This window comes from Palaemon carinicauda, chromosome 19 (genome assembly GCF_036898095.1).
Source record: "Palaemon carinicauda isolate YSFRI2023 chromosome 19, ASM3689809v2, whole genome shotgun sequence".
Taxonomy (NCBI): Eukaryota; Metazoa; Arthropoda; class Malacostraca; order Decapoda; family Palaemonidae; genus Palaemon; species Palaemon carinicauda.
Genome location: NC_090743.1, coordinates 1,487,983 through 1,503,072, shown reverse-complemented (window position 1 = coordinate 1,503,072; position 15,090 = coordinate 1,487,983). Strand labels below are relative to the sequence as shown.

The window sequence follows — 15,090 nt, the reverse complement described above, 5'->3', positions numbered from 1 at the left end:
TGTCGTAGGCCATGTCCTCCTTCGGGAGGACTTCTTTCTCGTTCACGAGAGGGAGATTATTACGCCTATGTTTTTCCCATAGAACTGGAAGAAAACGTGTCTTAGGCGATGTCCTCCTTCGGGAGAACTCCTCTCTCGTTCGCGAGAGAGAGTATTACGCCTATGCTTTTTTCCCATAGAACTGGGAGAAAGCTTGTCTTAGGCGATATCCTCCTTCAGGAGGACTTCTCTCTCGTTCGCAAGAGAGAAATTATTACGCCTACACTTTTTCTCATAGAGCGGGGAGAAATCTTGCCTTAGGCAATATCCTCCTTTGGGAGGACTTCTCCCTCGTTTGCGAGATAGAGGTTACTACACCTACGCTTTTCCCCATAGAGCAGGGAGAAAACTTGTTTTAGGCGATCTCCTTTGGGAGAACCTTCCTCCCGTTCACGAGAGAAAACTTGTAGGAGTTTGCTGATCCACGCTCCTCCCCCTTACGCTTTTGGTTTTCCTCCAGGAGCGGAGCGAGAGCCTTGTCTTAAGCGATGTTCTCCTTCGGGAGAACAAATCTACCCTGCAGAGGAGTTATCTTCATCCCTGACGTTCTCCCCCTCGTGCTGTAAGGAGACGTCTTTTTGAACCTACTGGTTCTCCTCACGTTGACCCCTCGGGGTCTCGTGATGATCACCCTTTCAGCGGGCGTGATCAGGAGCCTTTGAACTCTCGTCATGTTGATCCTACGGGTTCTCATGACCTTAAGCATCCTTCGGTCCTCTATCGCGCTGGACTTTCGAGTTCACATGACTTGGAACCTTCGAGTTTCAGTTACACTGAGTTGTCGGCCTCTCGTAACAATTAGCACAGTATGTCCGCGCACGCATGCAATTAGCGCTATGCGGGCGACCATCGTCATCAAGAGTTTTACTCTTATGACTGAGTCTTCCTACTCTGTCAACGGTCTTCGCCATTACCTCCAAACACTCTGACGTCTACCATTCTTCCCCTTTCAATAAGAAAGATACGAGGGGTAAGACATAAGGTTTGTCTGCTACTCGCGTCTCCACTTTTACCTGTAATAGCAGCCTGAGGATTCCTCGGGAGAGCTGCCGTTGAGGGACTTAGAATCCTCTTATTTAAGGACTTTAAGAACTATGTGTAATATCTCATGCCTTGGCGATTTGCATGTCTCCTCGACCTCTTGACGCTCCAGCCTTAGACAGGCTATGTCGTCCACCCCAAACCCTAAGACCAGAATTGATCTTCTGGCTGTGGCCTGATTGGTAACGTCTCTGACTGGTGTTTGACAGTCTGGGGTTCGAGTTCCGCTCAGACTCGTTAGTGCCATTAGTGCCTGCAACCTTACCATCCTTGTGAGCTAAGGTTGGGGGGTTTGGTGGAGCCTATAGATCTATCTGCTGAGTCATCAGCAGCCACTGCCTGGCCTTCCCTGGTCCTAGCTGGAATGGAGAGGAGGCTTGGTCGTTGACCATATATGGTCAGTCTCTAGGGCATTGTCCTAACTGGTAGTGCAATGTCACTGTCCCTTGCCTCTGCCATTCTTGAGCAACCTTTAAACCTTTAAACCTGGTCTGTTTGCCGAGATCAGAGACGTCAACCCTTCTCCTCTGATCTTGGATCCCCTCACGGCGAGGCTCACACCGGGCTAATCCTGGAAGAGACACTCTACTCTTCCAGGCTCTTCTCAGTCACAGAAGCCTCGGCAATGGAAGCGACTTCAATGTCCCTTCTGGCTTGACACGTGGTCTGATACAGTTGGCTACCTCGCGAGCCACGAGGACTTGTCAAACCAAGATTCCAGGCAGTCCCTATAGGAAGTCCTAACTGCTGGGGCCAAGACAATGGACGTCTTAACCGCTACAACAGCGACCATGTGGAGCAATTGGGTTCTCAAAAGGAAGGATTAGTAGTTCCCAGACTTCCTTTTGTACCTCAGTGAGAAAAAGCTCCTCTCAGTCTCGGCGATTAAGGGCTATCGCTCAGCCTTGAACCTCATCTGTAGACTGAGAAGGGGTTGACCTCTCTGCCTCAGAAGACATCACCTTGGTTGATTCGGAGTTTTGAGTGATCTTGCCCCCCAGTTGAGATTAGACCATCACCATGAGACGTGTCTTGCGTTCCCTGAAGGGTCTGGCCTATGAGCCCTTAAGAGCCTCAGGCTACTTTCTGAACCTTAAGACCGTCTTCCTCGTACCTCTGTCCTCGGCTAAAAGGGTCAGTGAGCTACATGGTCTGTCTTACGTCACCCATTCTAAGGGATGGGGGGGGGAGAGTGTCTCGCAACTTCGTACCAGGCTTGGTGACTAGACTCATAATCCTCCATCTACCGATGAGAGATTTCGAGAATTTCAGTTTTCCACCCTCAATAAGGTAACACAGGATACAGACCAGTCGTTACTATGCCCAGTCAGGGCGCTAAAGAAATATCTGAAGCGCACCAGACCTTTCAAACCACGTCTCCATCATCTCTTCCTTATTACCAACAAGGTAAAGAAGAGAACTTCTCGCAACACCATCCCTTTCTGGCTCAAGAAAGTTATTGCGAGGTCTTTTCACGGAGACGCAGAGGCAGCACAAGCCAGAGCCCATCAAGTTAGGGGAGTGACTGCCTCACGGGCGTTTAAGAGAAATTTCTCAGTCTCGTAAGTCTTAAATGCTGGTGTCTGGAAATGCCAATCTACATTCACCACTCACTATTTGAGCTATGTGACACATAGGTCTCTAGACACCCTTTCTTTAGGGCCTATTGTGACAGGTTAACAGGTGCTGTAGCTACCGTACGCCCTTTCAGGGGACAGTAACCATTGGCTGAGGATACAGTACTGGGTTACACTAGGTTTTAAGAAGGACATCCATCTATCATCTTCGTCTCCTTCTCCCTCCCATCTGGGGATCCTTGTCTGTATCCAGTTTCAACTGGACTCGCCAATGGAAATAAGGTATGATACTCATCTGATTCCTCTCACAGGGTATAAGTTATACTCATGGTCACGAGGTTTCCCCTTTGCAAGGTCGGGGGAATCCTAAGTTTGAAGGGGTCCGAGTCGAATGTTCCTGACCCACTTCATCTTGAAACATTTGTTTCCTCGAAGCTACAAACCTTCAGTCGGGCTGAGATTATGGGGATCTACAAAGAAAGAAGATTAACGGAAGATTGTTGCTTCAAAAGAGTTTAGTCTGAGGACTATCTTCCCTAGGAATAGAGAACTCCTTGGCCACCCTTGCCACAAGACTAAGTCTCCTATAGTAAAGAATGAGGGTTGGTATCAAGTGTAGGAACAAATGACAAACTTATAAAAGTTTGTATTTTTCCTAACATACAAGCCCGAATTCTTTACACAAATCTTCCCTCCATCACCGCCCCCCTAGGATAGTCCTAGCTAGAATCCGATTGAAGGTAAACAGCAGCTACCGACCGACGGTCTCCCACCACTAACAGGTGGGTAATTACCTGCCCGGTCGTTAACGACCTTGTTAAGGTTTTTCTGCCGTATTTTCCAGCTTGCGCTAGAATATCTCCCATAGTAAAGAATTCGAGTTTGTATGTTAGGAAAAATACAAACTGTTATAAGTTTGTCATTTTTGGGTGAGATAGCCATGTCCTCCTGATGGCCATACCCGTTACTTTTCATCCCCTCCCAATTCTCAGTGTGAGGCCATATTTCTATCAATGGCTACTGCTGGAATGGCGTCGGAATGGCGAACCAGCGTACGTGTTTACAGTAACACACTAGTATTGTAGTTGTAACGGCTCTCCCACGTATCCAATCCTATCCCAGATCCTTCTAGACAAGGTTAACTCTATTCGATGAAGGATAGTTGTGGTTGTTTTAAACACGTCCTGTTACATATACTGTATGATATATTTCGGGATGCTCACTTCGGGGTTAGCAACTCCGTGATACCTCTACAGGTAAAATTCTCTGGTATATCACTCGCAGAAATATTCCAGGTAGAAAGCTGCCTAGAGGTACTTCCATCACGACGACATGCCTATCTCGCCCAAAAGTAGATTTTTTCTATGTCAAAATCCTTTTCTAGGCAACCATCCTCCCAACATTCGGTTCAGCTGACAGTGTTGCCAACTGGGGGATATAATAGAAGGTAATAGGGTTGCCAATTTGGCTTTAAAAATAACCGGGACAGTATTTGGGACTCATGGGTAGCTACATTATAAATTTAATTATTAATTTTATTATGGCAATTAAATTTTTCTTAACCATACAAGCCGGAATCCTGTACTTGTCCACTTTCACCTACTGTACTGCCCTAAGTTCTGTGTGCAGTGAAAGTGTTTTGTCTGTGAGCAAGAGGGTAAATACCAGTCGGTATTTTACACCTTGTTATAAAGTTTTAACGGCCATATACAGTACATCAGTTTCTCTTATCATTTCCTTAAATGAAGGTCTCTAGTACATATAGGTAGGAAAAATACAAAGTTCTTCCAAATTCGTCATATTTACCATTAAAATGCCATTATTGTTATTGCAGAGTTCAATGCTGTGTGCATTTTACAGCTGAGGACCTTTTCCCAAGTTTCAAGGTTTTTCTTAGCCAGGAAAGTTTGTAGAGTTTAGTGCCTTTGAAATTATTCCTCGTAGGATGTGACACGGGACTTAGGCCTGTTAATTTTTATAATCACATTGTGTCAGTGCTGTACTTTTAATATGTTTTATTTATTTTATAGGCATGTAATGGTGTGTTCTGTCGTCATCAAATAATAGTCAGAGGTACTTGCTGTCAGCCATCCTGAATCAACAGTTTCTTCTGCTTACAGGACATTTGTCGTGAAAGTTTCATCAAGTTCTTTGTGAAGTGAGTATATTTAAATTAATAAAGTAGATTATAAATAAGAAAAATTAGTAGTCTTAGATATATTTCATTAGGTTTTGGCCAAGCTTTTTATTTTCATTTGTGTAAGCAGGGAAATTAGGAAGATATTTTTAGAGTATTTAAAAAGTTTAGTACTCGTCAGTGTCAATGGAAAAGAAAAGAGGATTTTTAAAACATGTTTTAGCCATATTTCCTTCATTTCATCATGAAATCTTTATTTTTTCCAATACAAATACGAATCCTTGTTCTTTACTTGGGAGATAGAAATCAGTGCAAGCTACCATACGGCTATAAAACTTTTAACAAGATGTCAACAACTGTTCTGGTTGGTACCAATGATAGTAGGGAGAAGCACTGCTCCCTACGCTCACTCATATTTTCTTCATTTTGATCTTGGGTGGGGTTGAATACGGACATCTCCTCCTACAGTCATTGGCTATAGCAAATGAAACTTTTATTCTTAGCTTTACTCTCATCTCACTGACATATTAACATCTTGGGTTTTGTCCTATAGTCGTAGATTTAATTAGCATCATGTTTCCATTAACTCTGATGCTGGTTAGAGTGAAAACCTGTCAGCACTGGGGCTCATCTTCACCTCCTTGGAGTTAGCCTTCCCTGAAGACTTGGTTAATCCTACACTGATACAAGTTTCTGAGTCATTTATATGAGTTACTCCTAATCTTGTTTTCTATGACCAGACAATCAAAGAAAATTGATTACATCATGCTTCGTTGGTACGAAATCATTGCACACATGTCATAGAAAGCCTGCTCATAACTCTTGGTTGCTTCCCTACAAAACTCCTGGTTGTGAAGTTTAGAAGACGTACCTCAAGTTCCTCTCTACAATCAGACATCCGCACCCACCATCATCTTACCCTTATAGCCCTGGCTGTATTGTGTCTTTAATATACACTGTCACTTGCGTATCTATCATTATTTGTAAGTTACGAGTGTGTGCGATATGACTTGCAAGTCAAATTCTATACTTTCATGCCCCGGCCATGATGGACGCCCTGTGGTACATTCATGAGTCGGATAGAAGTTGATCCGCACCCGGTTTGTCTTTCTTGCCAAGGTAAAAGATGTTTATTGAATCACTATGTGAGTGCTGTTGGGAACGGCCATCCTCCCAATGGGAGGGATATTGTTTTTGTCTTCTGCCTGTGGTGGCAAGAAACAAAAGATCAGTTTTGCAGCGAACATTACCCCCCAACCAGGTCCTTCCTGGCAGGAACCCACTTACACTACAGTCATGAATGACGATGGCCATTATGGTCTTGTTAATGTTTTATCACCCAGTGTTGATATTGTACTGTACAGTAGGAACCCCAAGCCAGATCCTATAGGATTACCATTAGTCCCTGCTTATCCTGTTATGCTTAGATCTCCCTCCCCCCTAGGAGTGTGTTGCGTGGATATCCTTATATGTTGGATTATCCAGATATGATCTTTCCACTCTTGGAAGCATCTCCAATCAGAGCTATGAAAGCATCTCTGCGCTCCCCTCGAAATTGTAGTGTAGACCCTGCTATTTCCTCCCATACGGAAGCAGCCTCATTTAAAGACCCTTATTACCCGTCTCCAAATTGTATTATCAAGCAAGGCCTGCCTCATACGCCCAGGGCTTCTCGGCAGAAATCTCCTCTAAAGAGTTCCCAGGAAGCGTCACATGACATATCATCCCTTTATTATGAGGCTGGTCAGACTGCTTCGACTGTGTCCACACCCCGAGACTTGGCAATGCCAAGCTGCTCAAGATATGTATCCCCTTCCAACTCCAATAACGCTGTGAAGTTGAGTATTACAAATTCTGCTTTAACCCCCAGAATTTCAGCTATTAGCAATTTAGCGAGGTAGAACGTTCAGAATAATCAGTCTGTACATTTCGCTGTGTCTAAGCGTGATGACTTGTCACTTTGCGTACTGCCATCCCAACGCGTGAGGGAACTCCGCATCTTAGGCAGGCCAACAGTCTAACAGGTTGTCACTCCCAATCATCGTGACATGAAATGCGCAACTATCATAACACGTAAGAGTATTCCTCTGCAACATAACAATACACCGCAGAGGGCATGTTAGATCAACACCACATTACAGTGAGCCCTCGCTACTTCGCGGTTCGACCATCGCGGATTCACGACTTCGCGGACTTTTTTCATTAAATACGGCATCCGATTTCATCAGCAAACCACTATTTTTGGGGGAAACATTTTATTCTAAAAATTGCTACTCTTTAAATAGTTAATTGCACATTAAGAAAGCGTGTACTTTTGTTTTTAAATTTCGGGTGTGTTTTAAAAATAGAGTATTGTTGACTTCTTTTAGTTTTACTTTTGGCTGTGATCAGATAAGCTGACGTCTAGCTGCCGGTCTCAAGAATATGCGCGTACGAAGTATTGTTTATACCATTTCTTAACTTATTCAAGCAATCTATACAGTTGATATTACATAAGCACCAATGTGTTATAGCCTATCATATTTTTTTTTTATTACATTTAAAACTCTCTCTCTCTCTCTCTCTCTCTCTCTCTCTCTCTCTCTCTCTCTCTCTCTCTCTCTCTCTCTCTCTCTCTCTCTCTCTCTCTCTCTCTCTCTCTCTCCCTGCGTAAGAAATAAAACTTTAGTTCACATATGGCAACTTGAGTTTAAGAATGAAATTAACATGAATATTTTTAGTTGTGGCGATCAATTCCTCGCTTCAGGAGGTACAGGAAACAAAAACACTGCATTCGATTACAACAGCTGATTCTCTCTCTCTCTCTCTCTCTCTCTCTCTCTCTCTCTCTCTCTCTCTCTCTCTCTCGTGTTATACAATAATTACAAATAGATGAAGAAACCAAAATCGGTTTTCTTAGTGTCAATTAAATACAAAACGAAAAAATTATACCGTGTATACATTCATTTCAACCATAGCTTAAAATACGATATCCGATTTTGTCAGCAAACTACTATTTTTTAGGAAACACCATTCTATTCCAGAAAACTTTAACTCTTTAAATAGTCAATTGCGCTATAATAAAACATGTACTTATGTTTTTAAATTTCGGGTGTTTTTAAAAATCGAGTAGTTTTGACTTCTTTTTGTTTTACTTTTGGCTGTGATCACATCAGCTGATGTCTAGCTTCCGCTCTCGAGAATATGCGCTGTACGAATACATAAACAAAGAATTGTTTACACCATTTCTTAACTTATTCAAACCATCTATACAGTTAATATTACATAAGCACCAATGTGTTATAACCTATCATATTTATTATTTAGTACATTTAAAACCATTCTCTCTCTCTCTCTCTCTCTCTCTCTCTCTCTCTCTCTCTCTCTCTCTCTCTCTCTCTCTCTCTCTCTCTCTGTCACATCGAACGTAATAGCGGTAACTTGATTTTTCGATGACTAAAAATGGCCTAGTACTTTCTTCTTATACCTTTTTTGCATATGGTGAGGTGGGTACAAGTTGACTTTATAACTGAAGTTAGGAAAAGTATTTTGGATATGGAAAGAACAATTACCTTTCGTAACAGTTTAAAATTACTGTATCGTAAATTATCATTCTGTCATTAGCGGCAGTTTGCTATTGTGGATTAAACGCATAAGAAAGAAAAAGGTTTCCAGCATGGCTACAAATTTAGGAATTTATATGAATATGATAAGTAAAATATTTGTAATAACATAATGTTTACTAAATGTTTGTTATATCATTAGTTATCACTTTGAACGTGTGTGTTTAATGCGTTCGTTTGTTTATTATGATCGAAGATGGAGCGTAAACAAATGGAAGGTTTCCGTTTCAGGCGGCGTCATAAAGAAAAACATTATATAAATGGCATTCATTTCATTTATTTGGAAGTTCTAAGAAAAATTAAGTAGAACATTGGTAATAACAAAGTCAACATATAATCAATACTTGGTAAGATTGCTGTCGATGCAAAAACTAACCTATACACAGATGTTTAAATGCATCTGTTTCTTCGTTATGATCAGAGATAAACGTAAACAAAACATTGGTTGTCATTTTTTATCGTGCTTTTTGACGTGTTTAGGAAACGCATGATATAAAATCGCCTTTGATATTTGTGCCTGTTTTAGTTTAGGGTACTGTAGTACATGCATTAAGTGTTCTGTACAATAAAGGGTAGTTTGTTAACAGTACTACGTAAAGGGAAGGTTTTAAAAGTCTGAATATACATGTTAAATAAATAGGTAAATAAGGTGTCCCTACTTCGCGGATTTTCAGCTATCGCGACCGGGTTTGGAACCTATCTACCGCGATAAACGAGGGTTCACTGTATTTTTAAGTTCCCCATGGTTTTATAAAATTCTGGCTAGGACTCATAATGAGAAAGCTTGAGTGAAGAGGGGCTTGGGTGCTGATCATATATGTTATATGGTCAGTCACTTGGGCATTGTCCTGCTTGCTAGGGCAATGTCACTGTCCCTTGCCTCTGACATTCATGAGTGGTCTTTAAACCTATTCTAATAGGAAACCTATGTCCTACGATAATAGCAAACCTATTAAGGTTCATGATCAGCCATACAATGTACTAGTTCTTGACTTATTGTTCACAATGGTTCAAAGGCCACATGTTCTACGGAATGACGCTTTGTTTCAGGTAATTCTTTGTAGGTAGAGAAGATGGATAAGGGGCGAGGAATGTTTCCCCCCTTCCCACTAGATATTTACCCCATCTTGCAGCGATGAGGTGATTTTCATTAGACGACGTAGACGAAGCCAACCCTGTAGGCATCCTAGGTGGCAAGGATGATGAGAACTCTCTCTCGCCTTGTAACTGGAGGTCTGAGACCTCAACTCTTCTGTCTTGTACTCCATTGCTAGATTCGAATGTTCTTATAACGGGAGTGAGCTGGACTCCTCCTGTTCCTTCTTTGCCACCTATTCCCGTCACAATATGAATGACACAAGGGGAAGGAAGGACATCTGAGGAAGAGTTAAGAACCAAGTGACTGTTAAAACAGAACGGCCAATTATATCGAAAGGGGAACAATATATATATATATATATATATATATATATATATATATATATATATATATATATATATATATATATATATATATATATATTATATATATATATATATATATATATATATATATATATATATATATATATATATATATATATATATATATATATATATATATAATATGTATATTTTCAATATTAAACTTACCCGATAATCATGTAGCTGTCAACTCCGTTGCCCGACAGAATTCTATGGAGGGATACGCCAGCTATCACAATACTAGAAGGGGGTGTACTTACCAGCGCCACCTGTGGCCAGGTACTCAAGTACTTCTTGTTGACACCTCCTCAATTATTCCTCTGTCGTGCTTCCGGCAAGACGTTCTGGGATACGCTTATGTTCTTGGAGTATTTTCACGACTTTGGTGAAGTATTTCTCTTTGATTTCGGCTGTCGCTTTACTGGAAACTTCTATATTAGCTTAGTTAGCTTTTGGAATTAATTTGATTAATTATGGTGACGAAGAGAGTATGAACTCTCTTTCACCTTTAAATGGCCGACCCTTCCCTTAGACGGAAGTGTTGGTGTCTAAGAGAGTATAGACTCTCTTTCTTAATTTTGCTTAACAAAAGTTATAGATTTATTTTATATCTCTCCGCCTCTTATAGGCCTCTTCGATTAACTTCCTTTTTTTATAAACTTATTAAAATTAATTTTTATATTTGTTTATATTCGACCTTCCTAATAGTAGGCGGTCTTTTCTTGGTACCGAAGTTAATTAACATTGAGCCCGTCATTTCGGTTTTACCTGTTAACATATTATGCTATTTTAATGTCTTTGAAAGAATTTCTTTGATAGTCTAGTACAGTACTGTTTTCAAAGTTGAACTAACGTTTTGTTTTGTCTCTGCAGTTGTTGACGTTCAGAACGTTCAACTTGCACTCTATCGTTACGATAGAGAAAGAATTTTCACGGATTCACATTGCAGTAAGAGTAACCGTGTCTAGCGTTTTGTTCATTCTTTCTTAACTTAATGTTTTAATCCTAATAAAGGAACTTTTCATTTTGGGAAATATTTCAGTTTTTTCCTTTAACAATAATATGTTTTAACGATATATATGATTGGGCTCTTCTCTCAGGTGCTAAGTCAAGAGAGAGAGAGAGAGAGAGAGAGAGATAGAGACGGAGGGAGAAAGAGGAGGATAAACGTTTCATTCAAGCCTGCCAGGCGTACGAGTAACGTTGTTACGTTTTTGCTCTTCTCCCTAGTCTCTTTAGGGGAAGAAAGTAAACGTTTCTAGAGTGATCTAGTGTTTAGTCTCTTTCCAGCCACTGAATTATTTATCTTTCATTAGATTTTTCTGTTACATTGTAATTCTGTTTTCGCAATTACTAACTTTTGAGAAAGGATAGAATTGCGTGTTTCAGGTACAAACCACTTAAAGTTTCGAGTTCAGTGAAATAAGTGCAAACAGAAAATCAAAGTGATAAGTGATTAGCGCAAAGTGTGTCAGTGTTGTGCGTGAGGGTACTTCTGTGCGCGCCAGTCGTTCTCCCAGTCCGGGACCTCTTGCAAGCTCCCAAGCCCAGGGGAGAAGCAATGTCGAAGGACAAAAGGGTTCAGCAGGCCTTGATCGGCGCACAGAAGTATCCTCGGTGGTTGTGGGCGTGTCTTACCGAGACCGTCACTCCCACCCGCAGACGATTGAGCCCTTATTTTGCTCGTCTGCAGAAGAAATTTAGGGGAGAAAACGCTGGTCTCAGGTCTCAAGACCTCTTAAACATAAAGTCCAGACCTATGCCAGACGTACGAAGTTAGAGTTCAACAACCCGGATGCAGTCATTGGGTTAGCTCTGACTCTCCTCAGTCATCAGTTGAATGCACTCCGCCTAAGAGGAGTAAGGTTCTGCCGCAACAGATCTCTGCTGTTAAGGCTTTACCTCAGCAGACCTTAGTGTCTGCCGACCCCAAGTTGACTCTACTGCAGTCCATGCAGTCACAACTTTCGGTCTTGATGCGTGAGTGTCGGGCTGAGAGTGTTGCGCCTCCGCCTCCGCCTACACTCCCTCCGCCTGCGCTCGCTCCGCCTGATCGCAGTACCACCTGCCAGGCGTACGATGTTGAGCCACGTTCTGAGTTGGCTGTTCCCAGTGGTGCTCAGCCTCCGCCTTCTTTAAGGCAACCTTTACAATGGGATCAGGAGGATTATACCTCTCTTCCTCCGCCTCCACTTGCTGCTCCACCAGTGATGCAACACTCGGTTGAGGTACAACAACCTCTCCCGTCCTTGAGTCAGTCTCCTCAGCTCTCGCTGCAGCGAGCTCAACCCTCCACAAGGCAAGCACCACTACACCTTAGCCTTGCGCCTCAGGAGCCTCAGCTTGCGAGACATTTACCTTGTTCTGCGCAGCCTCTACCTCTTTGCGCTCCGCTCACACCACAGGAACAGGAACTTGCTACTCCGCTTCCGCCAACCGCTCAGCAAGCGCAACCCTTGGGTTCAGCCACTCATGCCAGGAGTCAGCCTCCTCCACCCATGCGCCTACCTTCTGCTACTTCCTTTGATCAGCCTTTGCAGACTGAGCCTCAGGTGTTCCCTCAACAGAGTCTTGAAGAGGAAACCACAACTATTGTTGTTCCAGCTCGTTCTGACTCTGCTGTTCAGCATACCTTACCTCCATTTTCAAACCTTATGATAATGGAGGTTATTTGTATTACTTATAAAAATATATTTGTATTCCTTGCAATATATTTTTAACAATATCGCAGAATATGGCAAAAAATATGAATCATGAGTTATGAATGTAAGGTAAATATTATGTTGATATTTAAACCCCATGCAAGCATGCATAAAGCACTCTAGCACTGGTCATGGAATTTCTGAGAAATGTTAAACGCCATGCACACGCTCTGCTTACCTTACAGCATGCTCTACATACAGCATGCTCTGCTTACAGCATGCTCTGCATACTACATGCTCTGCATACAGCATGCTCTGCATTCAGCATGCTCTGCATACAACATGCTCTACATACAGCATGCTCTGCATACAGCATGCTCTGCATACAACATGCTCTGCATACAGCATGCTCTGCATTCAGCATGCTCTGCATACAACATGCTCTGCATACAGCATGCTCTGCATTCAGCATGCTCTGCATACAACATGCTCTACATTCAGCATGCTCTGCATACAGCATACTCTGCATACAACATGCTCTGCATACCTTACCGCATGCTTCTCAGTCACACATCTTTGGTTGTTGCCAACTCACTAGACTGTCAAGCAGTTTCATAACGTTGCCTTCTAGTCTGCTGCTTTTGCACCAGTGAACCCTCACTGAGAGAACTTAGCTTTTCTAGGATATGGTCCCTGTAGATGAGAAAGTTCTTTTCTCCCTCCTTCTGATATTCCCTTGAGGACTCTGTCATTTGGAGGGAGCCTTTAGCTGCATAGCCTCCTATGGACTTTTATTTAAGCGTAACATGCTTCCAGGGAAGGTAATGGTTCCACTTCAGTCGCTAATCCCGTCTGTTACCACACCTGCTCCCATAGACCTTGAGCTATGTTGCAAGACATGCAGTCCAAGCTTAGTCCTTGTTAGAGGATTTTTTGTTTACGGAGTCAATGTGTCACGGGGAAGACGTTCAACAACCAACAGAAGTGACTTGTTGTGACGCAGTGCGGCAACCTCAGCAACCCGATAAGGAGTTGTCTGTACGACCCAGACAGTCTAGACAGATTCGGGTTGTCACTGTACTTCCTCGCTTGCCCATGATTGACAGTTCACAGACTGTGCAGCAGTACCATGATCTTGTGTCCGGCTCCGTCAGACGACTGGCTTTTAAGAGCTCCCACAAGTCGTCGCTGTCTGGAGATTTTCAAATGGACTATGGATCTGACCAAGGAACTGGGCCTCCTGGTCAGTTTTGAGGAGTCTCAGCTCGTTCCATCCCAGACCATTGTCTCCTTGGGTATGGATCTTCAGAGTCGAGCTTTTCGGACTTTTCCGTCGGCCCCAAGGATCTTCCAAGCCCTAGAATGCATCCAGAGCATGCTGAGAAGGAACCGATGCTCAGTCAGGTAGTGGATGAGTCTAACAGGGACACTTTCATCGCTGGCCCTGTTCATCGTGTTAGGGAGACTCCACCTCCCCCCCCTTCAGTATCATCTAGCTGCTCACTGGATAAAGGACATGACGCTAGAGACGGTCTCAGTTCCTGTTTCCGAAGAGAGGAGGTCTTCTCTCGCGTGGTGTAAGAACAGCTTTCTTCTCAAGGAAGTCTACCTTTGGCTGTTCAGAAACACGACCGCCGTCTCCTCTCGGACGCATCAGACACGGGCTGGGGTGCGACTTTGGACGGACAAGAATGCTCGGGAACATGGAATCAGGAGCAAAGGACACTTCACATCAATTGCAAGGAGTTGTTGGCGGTTATTCTGGCCTTGATAAACTTCAAGTCCCTCCAGCTTAACAAAGTGGTGGAGGTGGACTCTGACAACACCACAGCCCTGGCTTACATCTTCAAGCAGGGAGGGACTCTTTCGTGGAAGTTGTTCTAGATCGCAAGGGACCTACTCATCTGGTCTAAAGATCGAAAGCTAACTGGTAACGAGGTTCATTCAGGGCGGTATGAATGTCATGGCAGATCACCTCAGACGGAAGGGTCAGGTCATCCCCACAGAGTGGACCCTTCTCAAGAATGTTTGCAACAGACTTTGGGCCCTGTGGGGTCAGCCAACCATAGATCTGTTCTCTACCTCGATAACCTAGAGACTCCTGTTGTATTGTTCTCCGATTCCAGACCCAGCAGCAGTTCACGTGGATGCTTTTCTGCTGGATTGGTTCCATCTCGACCTGTATGCATTCCCGCCGTTCAAGATTGTCAACAGGGTACTTCAGAAGTTCTCCTCTCACAAAGGGACACGGCTGACGTTGGTTGGCTCCGCTCTGGTCCGCGAGAGAATGGTTCTTAGAGGTACCGCAATGGCTGGTCGACATTCCCAGGACTCTTCCTCTAGGAGTGAACCTTCTAAGTCTACCTCACGTAAAGAAGGTACACCCAATCCTCCACGCTCTTCGTCTGACTGCCTTCAGACTTTCGAAAGACTCTCAAGAGCTAGGGGCTTTTCGAAGGAGGCAGCCAGAGCGATTGCCAAAGCAAGGAGAACATCCACTCTCAGAATCTATCAGTCTCAAGGGGAAGTCTTCCGTAGCTGGTACAAGACCAATGCAGTTTCCTCAACCAGTACCACTGTAACCCAGA

General features: G+C 43.2%; 1 protein-coding gene across 2 annotated transcripts in view; it reads left to right on the top strand.

Moving 5' to 3' along the window:
• LOC137658386 (zinc finger protein 260-like) overlaps positions 1-15,090 on the top strand; it is a 52,049-nt gene that overhangs the window by 27,532 nt on the left and 9,427 nt on the right. For both annotated transcript variants that reach the window (XM_068393061.1, XM_068393062.1), the window contains exon 2: positions 4,688-4,815. The gene's annotated coding sequence lies outside the window, so the exon portion shown is untranslated. The remainder of the gene's footprint in view (positions 1-4,687; positions 4,816-15,090) is intronic.